At 33.1% G+C, this 19,358-nt stretch overlaps 1 non-coding gene across 1 annotated transcript; it reads right to left on the bottom strand.

Moving 5' to 3' along the window:
- Positions 1 to 692: 692 nt before the first annotated feature.
- LOC122128117 lies at positions 693 to 799 on the bottom strand. Its single transcript, XR_006151366.1, has one exon. It is a non-coding gene; the product is annotated as a U6 spliceosomal RNA (small nuclear RNA).
- Positions 800 to 19,358: the final 18,559 nt, after the last annotated feature.

Genomic DNA, 19,358 nt, shown 5'->3' with positions numbered 1-19,358 from the left:
AGAGCATATATACAAGATATAGGCGCATCAACTTCAAATACAGTGAAAACACTTGTTATAGCATGGGGAGGAACCTATAAAAAGACATAAAAAATCACATTGCACATTATAAGTACATTAGAAACAATAGCAAAAAAGAGAAAAATTCTTGTATCCCTATCTTGGATTTCATTTCCCGGAACATCATGTTATCTGGTCATATGGACATACCTTTTGACCTTTTCTGCTTATACTATACATATATTAGTTATTGAAAATTAAGGAAACCATGGGACCTGTGTTCTTTTGGATTTGGCTTACTTCACTTAATATTTTTTCCATATCTTTCCAATTTCTAACAAATTGGATGATGCCATTCTTTCTGATGGAGGCATAGAATTCCATTGTTTATATAAAACACATCCTCTTGATCCATTCTTCTGCTGAGGAGCATCGGGGTTGGTTCCATATCTTAGTTATCTTAAATAATGCTGCAATAAATGTAGATGTGCTGGTAGTTTTTGTATGTTCTTGTTTGTGATCATTTGGGTAAATGCCCCAAAGTGGGATTTCTTGATCATAGGGGAGATCTATGTGGAGTCATTTGAGGAACCTCCATACTAATTTCCAAAATGGTTGAAAAAGTTTACACTCCCACCAAGAATGCAGTAAGGTTCCCTTCTGTCCACATCTCCTCCAGCATCTATTGTTGTAAAACTATGGAATGCTTCAGGAATTTGCCTGTCATCCTTGCGCAGGGGCCATGCTAATCTTCTCAGTATCATTACAATGTTAGTTTATGTGATGCTGAATTGAGCACAGAATATTTTTTATATATAAAGTGTAATTGATTTTCTTAAACTAGGCAATTCAACAAAAAGTAAGTTTAGAAGAATTGTGAAATTTTAGAACCATGTACTTCTTACATAAGCACACATTTAAGAATAATGTCAAGATGGACATGTCAAAAACAAAATAATTCCAGATATTTGGGGTTCAAAAGATGTGTAGGGGAAATAATTCAATTGTTCTATACAAGGCACATGTCATAATGAACACAGCAGCAAAGGTTAAGGGTTGTTAAAAATTTTAGTGTTTTATATCTATTTAATTTTAGGATTATATGCCAAAATTAGGACTGTTTGGCAGGTATAAAATTTTCTATAATGTATTTAAGATTTATGTTAGCAGACATATAGTACTAAGTATGTACATTTCAGAATTTATAGAAACTTTGTTAATGAGAAGTTGCAAAGCCTTTGTGTGAAGAAGCAGAATGAAGGATTAAGACTTGCTTACTACACAGTTCTTGTTAAAATTTAGGGATTCCTTACTTTATATTTTAGCGAGGAACAAGAGATGATATAAGCCATAAACAAATAATGAGATGAGCCATAAATAATAACCTTAGTGTGTAACTTTGAAGACTATTCATAGCCTATAAAAATCGTGTTGAACATCATAATCTTAGGCGGTTTAAAATGTACAAGAATATGAGAAAATAGAAAATCTAATATGTAGTGCACTTCAAATACTAAAAACACTGGTAATTGTTTTGTTTTTTATTTTATTAATCATTATTTAATTATTGGTTTTCTTTGTAGCATTGTTTTACTTGTTATATAATACAACTTTTTGTTAGTCATCATTAGGAGGTACTTTGAGAAGGTTACTGGGGTGGTCAAACCATTTTTTTTATAGGTGAATTTACAACTAGGAAAATTAAGAACAAAATATTTATTAAAAAATGATCAAGTAAAGTCTGAATCAGGAGAGTTGATACATGTCCACAACTAAAATCTTAGCCCTAGGTTGAAGCAACAGTATTACAGAGTTGAGGCCACAAATGTGAGAGACTGTGTTTTGTTTTGTTTTGTTTTATTTTGACTTTGTTGGTCATGGGGCTTGCACTCTGGGGCCTGAGTGCTGTTCCTCAGGCAAGGCTAGCGCTAACAATTGAGGCAGAGCACCATTTCCATCATTTTCTACTTATGTGGTGCTGAGGAATCAAACCCAGGGCCTCATGCATGAAAGGCAAGCACTCTACCACTGAGCCAACTTCCTAGCACTTGAGAGACTGTGTTTTTAAAAAAATCATCTAAACAACATTTTCCTTTTGCTTTGGATTATATAAGGAAATATATAAATATCTTTTTCTATTTTTGTGAATTGTTGTACTTCTAAATTTATAGTAACTTCAGCCACTTTATCCTTTTCAAAGTCATGAAATATCTCTGAGATTTTGCTGCTGTGAAGATCGTTTTTGCATTTATAATTTCTTCTGAGTCACTTTTATTTTTATCAACATAACTTTATATTTCATGTTGATGGATTACAAATATCAAATACCTGCAAATGTACACATAGAGTCTAAAGATAGCAGTATGAATATTCTCATACAGCTCTTGTTTATCTATTATTCACTTTCAATATTATGATATTTCTCTCTCTCTTTCACTCTGTCTCATTTCCTCTTTTTCTCTTCCATGCCCCATGTCTGCTACTTAGAATTTCTGCTGGGCTACTATTATGCTTCAGGATCTACTAGTTTTGTGGGAACATGAAAGCAACCATCGGTTAACCTTGCATTCTTTAAGAGTTATGACAGTGACATGATATTATTCTTTGCCATTCTAAATGGTAAAATAACATATCTAGGAGTTCCTTTTCACTTTTACTTCTACTATAAATTTTATCTCATAGGAATCATTGGAATGGATAAGATACTTTAACCTGTGACCTAAAATTATTTTTTTTATTTTTTTAATCTTCTACAAGATTACTTTATATATTTTAAAAATTTTGTTCTTTTTATTATTTTTTCTTTTTTATTGTGAAAATACTGTACAGAGGGGTTGTAATTACATGGACAAGATAATGAGTACATTTCTTATCAACCATTGTAGCATCCTCCTTTGTTTCTCCTTCCCAGAACTTCCAATCCTCCCTGTCCCCCATATCAAATACTCCCCCCAACCAAAGTAGTAAAGTTCGTTTTTCGACATAAGTACTTGTACATATTAGTGTTGCAATGGGTCCACACGTATCCTTATTAAAAAGAATTGTTCCCCCCCCCACAAATTATATCAACATCAAATACAGTGAAAGCAGGGGTTATACCGTGGGGGAGGGACATCCAAAGCAACAAAGAAATATTCTTTAAATATGTTAGAAAAAATCGCATTAAAAACATTTGAATACATATCTTAGGGTTCATGTCCTTAACATCAACCTATCTGACCTTTTCTGCTTGACTCAGACATATACTAGTTGTTGCAAATAAGTTTAACCATGAAACCTATGTTTCTTTGGGTTTGGCGTACTTCACTTAATAGAAATTTTTCCTAGCCTTTCCATTTCCTAACAAATGGGGCAATGTCATTTTTTCTGATGGAGGCATAGAATTCCATTGTGTATATATACCACATTCTCTTGATCCATTCATCTACTGAGGGGCATCTGGGTTGGTTTCATGTCTTAGCTATGGTAAATAATGCTGCAATAAACATAGTTGTGCTGGTAGCTTTAGTGTGGTCTTATTTGTGATCATTTGGTGAAACGCCCAAAAGTGGGATTGCTGGGTCATAGGGGAGATCTATGTAGAGTCTTTTGAGGAACCTCCATACTGCTTTTCAACATGGTTGAACAAGTTTACATTCCCACCAACAATGCAGTAAGGTTCCCTTCTGTCCACATCTCCTCCAACATCTAACAGCCTCTTCAGTAGATGGTGCTGGAAAAATTGGTTAACTACTTGCAGAAAAATAGCTAGATCCTTATATATCACTCTGCACCAGAATCAACTCCAAATTGATCAAATACCTTGGAGTCAAATCAGACAGTCTGAAAACATTACAGGATGGAAAAGGAGAAACCCTAGGTCTAATTGGCACAAGCCAAAATTTCCTTAATAGAGTCCCAGAAACACAACAAATCAAAGAAAGTTTGGGCAAATGGGATTGCATGAAATTGCAGAGCTTCTGCATGGCAAAGGACATAGCTAGCAAGATCAATAGAATGTCCTCGGATTGGAAGAAAATCTTCACTAGCCATACAACAGACAAGGGTCTCATATCTAAAGTCTACCTGGATATCAACAAATTAAATCCCCCAACAACAAATCTTCAAAGAAACAACTACCCAATAAATAAGTTACATAGAAACTTCTCTGAAGGTGAAAGAAGGATGGCCAATAGTCACATGAATAAATGCTCAACCTCTCTAGCCATAAAAGAAATGCAAATCAAAGCAACATTGAGATACCACCTCACCCCAGGTAGAATGGCTATAATCAAGAATTTTTTTTCCTTTTACAAGCAACCTTTTTTCTTTTATTATCAGTTAGTAACTACCTGTAATGAAAAAAAGCTATCCTATGGAAAGTAGGCCGAAGTTGTTCACAGGGATGGTCAAAAACTAATGGGGGAAGTGAGTACAAAGGATATCCATAATAGATCACAGATCTGCAGAGCAATTTATCATGTACATTTTGTGAGAATGACAATGTGCTAGGAACTATAGATTAAATCACTGAACATCTGATATACATATATATGCACATATATTTATATTTGTATATTCATTTATATATGCATATATGTGTGTATATGCCCTTATGTAGGTTCACTTGCACGTTAGCATACACACAAATACACACATACATATACACATGTAAACGTGCACACATAGAGAAAGATACATAATTATAGCCAACACAAGTTTCACTAGTTGTTGAATATGCCTTAGACGGAATGCTTGGAACCATTTCAAATTTGATAATTGCAATTCTAAGCTATTCCAAGTAGATAAACCTAGGAGATTCTTTTCTCCACTCTTGGTAAAAGGAAGAAGTGAAAGTGTGGCTCAGGTCTATAGATTAAACATAGAGAATTAAAGCCCAGGTAGAGCTCAAGGCCAGGAGTTCAAATCCCAGTACGTGCACAATATAAAAAAAAGGAGTCCTTTGTCTTTGAAAAGGGATATTTTTCCAAAAATGAATACCCAGGACAATTTTCAAGTTCCAAAACTCTTCGAAAGGCTCTTTCACATCTTAAACTGATTCCTCTCCTTGATTCACATTATGGAAAATAGGAGTCACACTTCACATTAAAAAGTATATGCATTGTTGAACAGTTCTTACCATTTTTAATGTAAAAGAAGCATGAGAGAGGAATTCACCTCACTTGGGTGAGTTAGGTTTGACTCACTGACAGACTTTTGTAAGTAAATGAGGGTCTGTTTACATGTAAAAAGTCTATACAGATGGTTTCCTAGGAGAGAGAACAAGCTAGCTGTTGTCCAAGTTTGAATCAGAGTAATTTATTCCTATGATATGGAATATCATAGGAAGCTCATCTCATAGAACACTATACAGACAGTAATTTCAAAAGGATGAAAAACCCATTTCTATATTGTAAACAGCCAGGTTTTCACAAGCAAAAAACAGTTTCCTGAGCCAAGAAAATATAAGTTAGAGAAAAAGGGACTGTGTTAAATAAAGGTAATGGCTTAGTGACAGGTGTAAAACTGTTCTGTAATCACAAATAAACTATAAATTTTTATCATGTCCCTAACAAGAATCTCCAAGATAGGCCTTGTTAAATCTGTCATAGAGGACTGGGTTTATGCAATTGTCAGTTTTGTTAGGGTCCAATATCTTCTACATTCGGTTGGGTTGCAATCCGCTCAAACCACATGCAGTGAATGGAAAAACATGCTGCCTTGCAAGGCATCTAAGGGATTTTTGTGCCACTGTGAATATTTATCGTATTTCTTCTTGTAATGATACCTGTCAGTGTGAAGTCCTTTCCTGATAAGAATAATAGTTTCTGTACCCTTTGTTCCACTAACAAATCTCAGATATATAAATTTAACCGTGCGCCCATGGCTCATGCCTATAATCTTAGCTACTCAGGAGGCTGAGATCTGAGGATCATAGTTTAATGCCTGCCCAGACAGGAAATTCCATGAAATATTTCTCTCCAGTAAACCACCAGAAAACTGGAAGTGGCGCTATGTCTCCAGCAGTAGAGTTCTTACATTGAGCTGAAGAGTACAGGGACAGCACCCAAGCCCAGATTTCAAGCCCCAGGACTGACCAAAAAAAAGGAAAAACGTATATATGTAGATATGCATATATGATGAGATAAATTACATTTATATATAAATCAATATTTATGATGCACATTTAAAATATAACTAAATAATTGACATATTTATAATATATACATATATTTACATATATAAGCTCATTTTATATCTGTATGTTGATAAATATATTTGTAATTAATATCCAAAGAGTACATCTGAAGTTTTTGGGGAAAATGTAGTGTCTAAAGGCTAACTACTGACCCATCATACTTTCAATTATTTTTTTCCAATTAATACAATGTCTGAAGTAATAAGACTGAATGATTATGAAACAGAGTTGTTGTTTTATTCCTTATGATTTTTTGATTAGAAACATCTACTTACTTGGTATGAAACCTACCAAAATGTGATCTTGAAATCACACTCCACAAACTGGACAGATATATCAATTTAGCAACTTACAGGTCTCAAATTTTTATTTGAATCCTGTATCTCACAAAAATTCAGTTTCCTTCGAGTCAACTACATATACAAACATGCCTAGATTTTCATGCTCACATACATCCCCATACTCACATGACATACTAAATGTAACACTGTAGTAAAAAATAATATAGATACTGAAAAAGAACACCTTTGCCAATGTAAGTAAATTTTATTTTTTTAATTCAATGCATTATCTAATACTGATGAAAGAGCAGCTAAGATGTTTTAAATACAAGAGTGTCTGCTTAAAGAGCATGTTTCTCATTCCAAACATCATTATTTCCACCTTTCCTTCTCCCACATAAAAAATATAAGTAACTACAGAATTAACCTACATGTTTCTTAATCACTCATTGAAGAAAGAAAGTGTAATATATATACATACATATATACATATATACACAATGATATACTATTTAGCCACAAAGAATAGTGAAATCATATCATCTTCAAGAAAATAGATAGAACTGGAAACCTTCATATTAACGCAATAAGTCTTATTGTGAAAAACAAATACTAGATTTCTCATATGCAGACTCTAGTCCAAGAAAGAAAAATGAATGACCCAGATGTAAAAGATGGAAACTGATTAAATTTGGAAAAAAATGTAAGAGAGGAGATGAAGAGAAACATTGTGGAGTAAATATGTTCAAATATTTCCTAGGTTAGTATAATGACATAATAAATCATAAGTATAAAAATAGGATAATGAAATTTATAAAAGGAAAAAGTTTAGCAAGCTACATTATATGGATGTATGTGTATAACACAATAAAATACTTTGTGAAATTAACATTTGCTAATAAAAAGTCAAAAATGCATTGGAGTTGTTGTACAGTCATATGTTATTTTCCATTTTTTGTTCACATATTTCCCTGATAAAGTAAAAGGAGAAATAGGTTTTGCTCATTTAGAAAGACAATCTTGTCCAATTAGCATAAAGATACTCTAGATAATTAATGTCAATATGAAATTGTTAAATTAATTATTGTATTAGAATAATTCCAATGCACTGTTCAAATATTACCCTATAGGTATATACTTTTTGCTGTTTATTGAATAAGTAGTCTTTACTTAATTACTATATGCCATTTTCTGAATGTAGTTTGGTATATGCAACTAGGATATATTATACCTGAACAGGAAATCAATTATTCAAACAGTTTTATCAAAAATGCCTCTAACGAAAAAAAGAGGTAAACCCAAATTATGTATATTTGAAAACAATACTTGCTTAGTCCTCTTCTCACATTCCCGATTCCCTTCTTGAGAATGCTACATTGTAGGGAATTTGTTAACATGTTTTAGAGACATAGTTTGACTTTAAAACAATGAGTTAGTTTATGCTGCATTTTTGTTTACTTTATATCCAGAAAAGCTAAATTCTTACCTTATCATTTTCCTTAGACTTTATACTCAGGTTTCATCTCTGATGGGTGAAAGATAGAGATATAAACATTTTTTAACAGTGGCTAAATTTAGGCTGAGGAATCTATGTACAACTATACTCATGCAGATAGACCTCATCAATCACGTGACCACAATATCAAAATGTTAACCTATGCTTCCTGAAATCATGCTTATGAGATCTTGTGTATTATAAACAGTGGTTATTAGCATTTGTTTTCAAACAACCTCATTTCATGGGTTAGGAACTAAAGTGAGATATTTTACTCAAAATTTAAGGAGGCATCCAAATTTAGTTACCAAGATATACAGCATTTAACACAATGTTTGAAAAATGCAAGATAAAGGAAATAATTTATAAAAAAAAAAACCAAAAACGTTTAAAATAAATAGAGAATCAGTATGACTGATTTTTCTTTTACCCCAGCTGCAATATGGCTTGCATGATGACTTTTCTGGTTGTATGTTTAGTTAGGTCTGATATTTAGTTGGAGAAGTTATGTTCTTTGATATATTAATTTGTCAGATTAAAGAGGAAATTAATTCCATGCCAGAGTCAACATCCATAATAATGTTACAGTTGTATTCTACTATTTTGCCAAAGTTTTAAATCAGCTTGAGTAACTTGAGTCTTTTTTGAATCTAACTAAATAGGTATGAAATTTTGTCAGTACTAGATTTTGACCACCATTTATTAAAATATTATTTTCAATTCTCTCTTTTCATGAGATTTTTAATTTCATTTATATAATGTGCTGATTTTTCCTTTAGATAACACATATTCAGTCTTCTAAAAGCAGTGTAATTTGGAGTAGTTTAAAATTATGTACTTCATGTACACTGCTCAGATTCTTTGCATATTTTTCTCTTGATAAGTCAGGAGTATTTAGTTCTCATTATGGATATTTTGGACTTAGTAATTGCATTTCTGAAATTTTTAAGTATGTCATGATTTTTGTGATTTGATACTGTAGCAATTTTTCTTTTAAATATGTACAGATCATGCTTCACATACAATTACATTTGTTTTAAACAATTTGATTCATTCAAGGGACTTGCTATATTAGGTTCATCCAGATGAATTTAATTACAAATTAGCACAACCTTATTTCTGAGAGACAGTTATCCTTATAGTTCTACTCAAATTAACATGTATTTGAAGGTTTTGTACTTAAAAAAATAAAGTGGGCACAATATCTTTTTGTTCCTGGTGAAGTTCCAATTTGCTGGTTGTTTTCCAGCTGTGATGACTTCAACATATGTGTGTATTTTATTTCAATTGTTTTGTGTCTATATTTTGTTTCATATAATAGAAAATACAAAAAGAATCAATGATATAGAAGTTTTCCAAATAGAATTCTAAGAGATACTTCAATTTTTGTGACAACTGGGAATAGGGAGATCTTCTTAGTGGAGGGATTAGCAAAATAACAGAGACGTTGTTTGACGTGATTTGAATTTTGCCTCCTCTTGCCTAACTATTTTCAATGGTAATACTTCAAATTCTTTAGTGGAAAGAAAATAATTTTATGTGGATGAACTCAGAATTTTTGGTTTAATTGGGACACACTAAACATTCATATTTGTTTTTTTTGCATTTCTTTTTTTTATTGTGAAAATACTGTACAGAGGGGTTGCAATTACTTGGGAAAGATTATGAGTACATTTCTTATCAAGCATTGTAGCCTCCTCCTTTGTTTCCCCTTCCCATCCCTTCCCATTCATATTTTATTTTTAACTCTAATTTTTTTCCTTAGCTAAAACCACAGATGTGAATTTGTAATGTTAAAATAGCACCTAAAATTTATATGAAATTGTCGAAATTATTTTCACTTCACACTATATGCAATATAGAATGTAATAACAATAGTGTGTGAGATAGTATGTAATAATTGACTTTGGTGAAAATCCATTACAGTGGATTTTTGTGAAATACAGAGTAATGGTAAGAATTATATTTGATTCTATTAAAAAATTCACAGTTACATCTAAAAGTAACTCATAGTTATAAACTAATACAGAAAAAATAAGATTGTTTATTGGAAAAAGCCAGAAGTTTCAATAAGCTTGCTTTTTAAAAAATTGACTTGGATTTGAGCTTTGGTGACTGTAATCCTAGCTACTCAGGATTCTGAGATCTGAGGATCGTGGTTCAAAGCCAGCCTGAGCAGAAATGTCTGTGAGATTCTTATCTCCAATAAACCACCTAAAAACAAGAAATGGCACTGTGGCCCAAGTGGTACAGTGGTAGCATTGAGCTGAAGAACTGATGGACAATTCCCAGGCCCAGAATTCAAGCCCCATGACCGACAAAAATATTGACATGGATATTCACTTTATTATTTTATGATTTTTTATGAGTGGTTGTTCAGTGAAAAATGTCATTGGTGTTTATATATTGTGTTGGCATAAAATGAGCCTGCTATTATCTTAATTTAGCCAAAAAAACTCTGATCCTATGACAGCATAAATTTTATGGGAAATGGTTAAGACAAGGATGCCTTTCTGAAAAAAATATATATACCCCCCCTAAAAAAACAAGAACAAAAGAAAACATGTGCCAGGACTAATAGTCTGTCAGTTTGTTTTAACTTTTAATCAAAAATTAAACTAATACTTGATAATATTTTATTAACGCATTTAAATTTTCTTCATCTTTCTCATTTAAGATTTACTTTAAAAAGAAATTCAAAAGGTGACAGTGTTTTTTCCTTACTTTTCCACAGACATGATTATTTCATCATTATACTGTATAGCCCAATATACCCAGAAAGTATTTGTTAAGGAAAAAAATAATTCCAATTCTTTGGTTTGCTTCAGTCTGTATTTAAAGCTGCATACCACATCTTATCCACCATATTGTCAGTCTTCTCTTTGATACATTTCAATAAGTTTCTATCAGCCAGCAAAGTTTTACAAACAATGTGCTTTCATTCATTGTGCTTTCCAAAATATATCTCATAAATGTCAACTACGAAGCACAACCTGAAATATCTGTGGATTTTTCTACTTAGGGTGTAATCACATTCCACTACTTAGAACCTGCTGTTCATAGGCATTAATTGCTCTGTCACGCCCATGCTTTAGAACAGCAGCATTTGTTTGTTTTTTTTTTTTAATTTTATTTTATTTTATTTGAGAACATACTGTACGGAGGGGTTACAATTACATGGGCAGGATAATGCATACATTTCTTACCAAGCATTGCAGCCTCCTCCTTTGTTTACCCTTCACCTCCCTTCCCAGCCTCCCCCCTCCCTCCCAACCAATCATACCCCCCCTCCCCCCCCCACCGACATTGTAAAGCTGGTTTTGACATGACATTTTGTACTTCTCATTGTTGCAACAGGTCCACCTGAATCCTTAAACGACTTGTTTGTCCCCATCTCCTCCACATGTTATACTGACATCAAATATAGTGAAAGCGGGGGTTACACTGTGGGGGAGGGACATACAAAGCAACAAAGAAATAATCTTATAAATGCGTTAGAAACACATGCATGAAAGAAACAAAAACATTAAAATACATATTTGAGGTTTTGTTTTCCTAACATCACATTATCTGACTTTTTCCGCTTGACTCATACCTATACTAGATATTGCAAATAAGGGAAACCATGGAACCTATGTTTCTTTGGGCCTGGCTTACTTCACTTAATATAATTTTTTCCAAGCCTTTCCATTTCCTAACAAATGGGGCAATGTCATTCTTTCTGATGGAGGCATAGAATTCCATTGTGTATATATACCACATCTTCTTGATCCATTCATCTACTGAGGGGCATCTGGGTTGGTTCCAGGTCTTAGCTATGGTAAATAATGCGAACAGCAGCATTTGTTAGTGGCATACATTTTTATTTGTTTACCACATCTCGTTTATTTTCAGCAAGAACTGTCTTCATGGAAGTTGGTAATAGATGAGGTTTTCAATCATGTGGTTTAATAGGCCTCTGTGGATATAGAATACCCATTTATGTGACTAAATATTTAAATTAATACCATAATTATTTCCTTTAATTTTCTGGATAATGTTCTAAAATCTAGGTATTTTTAAAAGAAATATTGTACATTGTTTCCTTGATGACAACATAATTATAAGACTTTAAATGCTCATATACCATGGCCATCTTAAATGAGGTGGATGTACTAGGGTTTGCATGAAAAACTTTTGGGACAGCATTGATGTTTGAATCTTGGATGGGATTTGATTGGGATTGTGGCAGGCTTTCATGGTTTGAGAAGAAAAACAAAAGGCCATACTAATACTTTTATCCTCTACATTGTTGTATTCGTTTATTCATACACACATACAAACACACAGATAAACACATATGTTGTATGAAGACTGCAAGAAAATATTTTAATAGGAATTCCATAAAATATTTAGTCTACTGAGATCTGATTAGAATTTATAGAAATATCTAGTTGCTTCCACCCCTGGACAAGTCATTATCAATGGTGAAGATATGGCCATTTGCTTTTAGAATGCCCCAGAAAGACCTACATGTTAAAGAAAAATGACTTTCTATTTCCTCCCAGACTGTGGAGAATACCTGAATAGTTCTTCTGGAGATTAAATTCTTTAGAGTGAAACACATGAGAACTAGATTCTCATCTACTTTCTTCTTTTATCTTCTAATCATTCTAGGTCAAAACATTTCTCTTTGACATACTCCCCACCTTGACATTGTCTTGTCACAGGCCCCAAAATCAATAAAACCAACTGAACATACACTGAAACCTTCAAAGTTCTAAATCTGAGTAAGCCTTCCTGCTTAATAAATGAACAATAACACTTATTGTGGTAGGTTATAAAGCTAACACAGAAGTTTAGTCTTTCTAACACTGAAGAGTACATTAGAGTATGCTTCATTATAAAATATCTAACTCTATGCTGTATTTTGTGTTTTTGTTTCTGTTGATCCCAGGGCTTAAACTCAGGGCCTGGATGGTGCTTTTATGTTGAAGGCCAGTGCTCTACATACCATTTGACCTAGAAATCCATTTCCCTTGTTGGTTAATTGGAATTAAGTATGGAATGATCGTTCCTACTCCAAGCTGTCTTCACACTGTAATCTTCAGATCGCAATCTCTTACCTAGCTAAGATTACATCCTTGAACAACCCTTACCTAACAATGTTTCATATTTTGTAGAATTCCAATTCTCATTGTATATTTTGTAGAATTCTAATTCTCAGCATTGTATACATGCTCCTACTACAACATAAAAATTAAGACATACTAAAGATATTTGCAAATTATATAATGGAGGTCTGCTCATTTTGTGACAATATCTGTGCTCATTCTCATCATTCCTTTATTTACTACACCATCAGCCTTCTAAAATTAGCTTCATTTCCTGGAGAAGATTACCAATCAGTCCAGCCAATATCCACCCAGAGGGTTTTAATGCAAGCTTTAAGGAAGGAAGATAACATGAAGTGGCGACTACAGAATTTCTATGGAGAACTAGAAGGTTATCAAATTATATCTAACATCTTTCACATTTCTACCTTCCTTCTCATAACTAGGAAAGCATTGACTAACACTATAAATGTATTGCATTTAGAACTTAAGGATCAATTTTTTTCCAACCTGAAGCCTTCTTTTCCATGATTTTTGAAATAAACTTTTGGGAGATTTTTTTTTATTGTGATGTGATTCCATCCAAAACAAAGCCATGTATATCAAGAAAGCCAATGTTTTCAGCTCAAGAGTACTAAACTTAAGAGAGAGAAAATTAAGGTTAACTATATATGTTAAGCACAAATATAGGCAATATCAAGACATTTTGAAATTGTATAGCTTAATGGATAAAGTGGCTCAAACCTGTAATGTTATCTACTTGGGCATCAAAAATTAGAGAATTCCAGTTCCAGGGAAGCCTAGACAAAAAAAGAAGTTTCAGAAACTAACCATTTGCTGGGTGCAATGTTTTATGCTTGTTTTAGTAGGACTGCAGTCCAATCAGGCCCAGGCATAGTGATACTACCTCAAAATAAGCAATCCATCTACAATCTGCAGGTATGGCAGTAATGGAGATGCTATTTCACAAGTATAGTGTTTTGGGTTCAATACTCCAATACCACTAGGAATTTAAGTGTGTGCCACCAGACAGGGGGATAGAATTTCAACATGTTTATCTGGAAGGAGTTACATCATCCAATACTCTTTGAAACTTTTTCTTTAATTCAGTGTGATATATCATGTGGATATTATTTCATAGAAGATAATAACTTAAGGACAAGCTTATAACATGTGAATTATGTGAATGAATAATTATACTGATGGCAAAGTGAAGTAAGATTGTTTAGTGGCTCTTGAATCACATCACAGGTAACCATGTAAACATGGTACAGCCTTTTGAAGGCCCTTATGAAGTATTTGAACAATCTCTGATGAGTTAATTGCTTTCAGAAATATACGTTTGAGCCAACAAATACAGATCTCCTTTGATTTTAATTACGGTCTGCTAGTAGACTCTCACAGACGAAAAAATCAGAGGATGCTAATTTCTCTGATAAAATACAAAATAAAAATTTTATAATTAATATAACATGAAGACTGTAATATTAAATGAATATCAATAATAATAAATTAATAAATATTAATAGCACTCATTACTAGTACTCATATTCTATAATATATTGACATCCTTTGGTTACCTCAAACTTTTGAATATTTATAACTAAATGTAAATTGTTTGCAAATAGTTATTTGATGATGTTAAAAATGAGAAAAAGATTTGTATGCATATTTACCATAGATGCAAACAGATTCACCTGGTTATTTCTGATCCTTCTTTTGTTGGTTTCATTCATGCATGCGGAACAGGCAGAGAAAGGAAAATTGCAAACTTGCATTTACTAGGGTTAATTACATGAAGTTTATTTTGGGCTAAATAGCAGATTTTATAGATTAAATTGTTTTTGTCCCTTCCTTCCTCCCTTCTTTCCTTTGTTCCTTCATTCCTTCCTTTTTTCCTTCCTTCCTTCTTTCTTCTTTCCTTCCTAGTTCCCTCCATCCGTACCTATCTCTCTTTCTCTCTTTTCTTTCTTTCTCTTGTTTCTTTCTCGTTTTCTTTCTTTCATTTTCTTCTATTCTTCCTTTCTTTTTTTACTCAGAATATTTCTTTTTTTGTGGGGGAGGTCTGGTCGTGGGGCCTGAACTCTGGGCCTGGGCGCTGTCCCTCAGCTCTTCAGCTCAAGGCTAGCGCTCTACCACTTGAGCCACAGCGCCACTTCCGGCTTTTTTTTTCTTATGTGGTGCTGAGGAATTGAACCCAGGGCCTCAGGCAGGCAAGGCAAGCACTCTACCACTGAGCCACCTTCCCAGCCGCCCCTCAGAATATTTCTTATGGCTACAGAAAAAATACCAACTCTTGTACAACAAGATGTTATGAGTAATTATAAATATACTTGATTAATTTTAATTTTAATAACCTATGTTTAATCTAAGAAAAATTTTACTAAAAGCAACTCACCAAAGTTGCAGGATATGTAAAAAATACTACTGTTCATGATATTGTTTATTTCTTGAAACTAAAATAAGAATTTAAACATAATATTTTGTGTGTGAGTGTGTGTGTGTTGTTCTTGTGATTTGAACTCAAGACCTATCCCTGGGCTGGGAAGGTGGCTCAGTGCTAGAATGCATGCCTTCCACACATGAGGCCCTGGGTACGATTCCTCAGCACCACTTAAGCAGAAAAATTCGGAAGTGGCTCACGTGGTAGAGTGCTAGCCTTGAGATGAAAAGCTGAGGGACAGCACCCAGGACCAGATTTCAGGCCCCACAACCGACAAAAAAAACCAAGACCTATCCCTTAGTTGTTTTTTTCCCCCCTCAAGGATATTGCTCTAATATTTGAGTCACAACTCCACTTCTGGCTTTGTGTGTGTGTTGTGATGAGTGTTTATGATTAATTGAGATGCGTCTCACAAACTTTCTTCCCAAGGCTGGCTTTTAAAAAATTATTTTTAATTAAATAATTATTTTTATTGTGAAAATACCATACAGAGGGGTTACAATTACATGGGCAAAGTAATGAGTACGTTTCTTATCAAGCATTGTTGCCTTCTCCTTTGTTTCCTCTTCCAACCCATCCCGTTTCACACCGCCCCCCATCCCCCCGGGGCTAAAGTTTGTAAAGTTTGTTTTTTGACATAACGACTTTTACATCTCATTGTTGCAATGGGTCGACCTGTATCCCTATTTAAACGGTTTATTTTTGCTCTTCCCCTCCTCATCATCAAATACAGTGAAAGCAGGGGATATACCGTGGGGGTGGGACATGTCTGAAACAAGCAGAAAAGGTCAGATATGTTGATGTTAAGTGAAATGAACCTCAAGATAAGTATTCAAATGTTTTTTTTTCTTTCTTGTGATTGTTTCTAACATATTTATAAGATATTTTCTTTGTTGCCAAGTCTGACTTTGAACCCCAGCTTCCTGAGTAGTGAGGATTACAAGCTTGAGATATTCATATTCAGCACACATATAATACATTTAACAATAAAATAAATTTCTTATTCTTTGAATTCTAGAGGCTCAATTTAAGAAATTAACATTTAGATATTTATTTAGTTATTAAACCTGGACCTGCAGTGTGAAAAATAGTTTTCATTTTTATGAAAAAATATATACTCGAAGATTTAAATGACAGAATCTTTGCACAAATTGAAGTACTCTAAATTCAAAAGCAACAAAGGGATTGTTAAACAAATTTCTCATGTAAACTAAAAGCAATAGGCTCTGTCAGGGTGAATTAAGCAATTTTTCATTAAGGATTATCTACTGTGGTCACATGATTTTCTCTTCTTTTAAACTTAATCTTTTTGAAATAAAATATAGATCCATACTTTTTGAATATATAAAAATCTTAGTTACTGCTCATGTGTTTCTGAGGTTTGATTACCAAGACATTTCAGCGAAACACTGAATTTCGTGTATTTTATGTTAACAGTGATTTTTAGACATTGAATCAATCTCAATATGAGATAAAGCAAGATATTCCATGACTTATCCGTTTATCCTATAGACTTGAATATAACTTATTTTTGAATGTTAGGAAATTCATATTATACCTACTCTATAAAATAATTAAGAAATTAATGATTGTAATAGTATTTATTTTTCCTTCAACTAGAAAGAACTTCATTAGATGACAAAATCTTGAATGAAAATGTCATAAAATTATGAAAAATTCAAGTCATTATGAGTTAGATGAAGTAGTCACTTTTGTAGGTCATAAAATGAAATATCTTGAAGCTTCCTTATCTGTTAAATGTATTTGCACTCAAAATATCGCTCCAGCAATTTTATAACCAAAACACCTCCATGCCAAATAGCTTCTCTGATTAATTCAAGTAAATATTTAGGAACAGAAGTTATCACAATGTATAGGAATATCTACTCACCACTCTGGAAATTAAATCTGAAATCTTAAAGGATTGAGATTAATAATTAGCTTTCACTATGTTGCCATAAAGAGGTGAACCCTTTCAAGTCAGCATAGTTGTAGAGATTTGGTCACCGAGAACTTGTAGTCAAAAAGTATGTTAAGGTCAAGTCCTTTCCTCCTCTTCCTTCTTTTTCTTCTCTGTCTCCTTTTCCTTCTCCCTCTCCCTCTTTCCATCCTTTAGTTTCTCCCTCTCCCACTTCTATGTCACTTCTTCTTTACTTCCTAGATTCCATGAATACTCATACTCCATCACATGTTCCTGACATGGGGTACTGTGCCACCAACAACTCAAAACAATTAAGAAACATAAACTGAAATGTATAAAATCAGAAGCCAAGATTAATCTTTCCCCCTTTTAAGTGAATTTTATAAAATATTTTGTCATGTTAATAGGAGACTATCACAGCATGCTCTCATTTATTATAAGTGATAAGATTTACTAGAAAAAAAATTTGACCAACATCTCCCTAATGAAATGATTGATTAGATTAATATTATATTAGGAAAAATCTACTTTAAAATATCAGATATACTTCAATAAGTGGCAAAAAAAATCACATCTACGGTTTGCTATGAAAAAACAGCAGAATTCAATCTGTTCCTCAAGGAAATTGACCTATAATTGGCAGTATTGTCAATTTCATAAATGATGTTAGAAGACTATAGAAAAAATTTCAACTCAAACTGCATGATATAAAATTTACTTTGTCCCCTGTATACTATTTCTAGTTCCCAAAATGACTTGTATTTTATCACATTTTTAATTAACTTTAAGTAGTCTTATGGGAGTTATTGCTGTTTGACAAAGCAGTTTATGAATAGTGTTTAGTGAGGTTTTTGTTTGTTTGTTTGTTTACTTTTTTGTCTTCGGAGGTTTGAACGCTGGGCTGGGAGCTGTCCCTGAACTCCTTTGGATGAATGCTAGAACTCTTATCACTTGAGACACAGCAGCACTTTCAAATGTTTCTGAGATTTAATTGGTGATTGGTGATAATAATCTCACAGTCTTTCCTGCCTGGGCCGTAATCAAACCTCAATCCTCAGCCTCCTGATTATCTAGAATTATAGACGTGAGCCACTAGTGCCCGGCTTAATACAAAGGAACTTTTTTTTGGCTAGTCCCGGGGCTTGAACTCAGGGCCTTGTCAATGTTCTTAAGCTTCTTTTCCTCACGCTAGTACTCTGATTTGTGTCATAGTACCAATTCCAGCTTATTTTGTTTATGTAGTACTGAGGAATCAAACACCGGGCTTCACACATTCAAGGCAAGCAGTTTATCATTAAGACAAATTCCATGGTCAATACAACGCATATTGATCATCATTATCACTCATCCTTCTCAATCCTATCTCATCCCTCAATTTACATAATTTTGTAGAATATTCACTGACTCGCAATGTCATGTATGGTCACTAAGAGAATATATCACAGATCATATTTTATTGATAATCATATTCATCAACGCACTAAAGTTATGCATTATATAATTCTGTGATTTTAAATTGTAAATTTTTACACAGATTCACCGACTACTATTCTAAAATTTTTCCTAAGTATAATGCAAATGCAATCTGTGATCCTTCGATAAAGTACAATGATTCTTAGAATGTTAAAGATTTGGAGTAAGAACATCACTTTCAGTTCTAGAACATTTTATCATCACTATCCTCTCAAAATACTCCAATATTTATTAGTAAACACTTCCTGTCATTATTTCAACCTACCCTCCCTTTAGCAGATATTATTTCATATTCAACCTCTACAGATGTGCCAATTTTAAAAAGCTCATATAATTAGAAAATGCAGTCTATTTTATCTATTTCTCCCATGTAATGTTACTATTTCAAAAGTAAGTCCATCTAAATTTTTCTCATAGATAGAGCATATTGTTTTGTATGCATGTATATAATGGTATTATATCCTCAATGAGCAT

This window comes from Dipodomys spectabilis, unplaced genomic scaffold (assembly GCF_019054845.1).
Source record: "Dipodomys spectabilis isolate Male_0828 unplaced genomic scaffold, ASM1905484v1 ptg000323l, whole genome shotgun sequence".
NCBI classification, from domain to species: domain Eukaryota; kingdom Metazoa; phylum Chordata; class Mammalia; order Rodentia; family Heteromyidae; genus Dipodomys; species Dipodomys spectabilis.
This window is presented reverse-complemented; position numbering and strand designations above follow the sequence as displayed.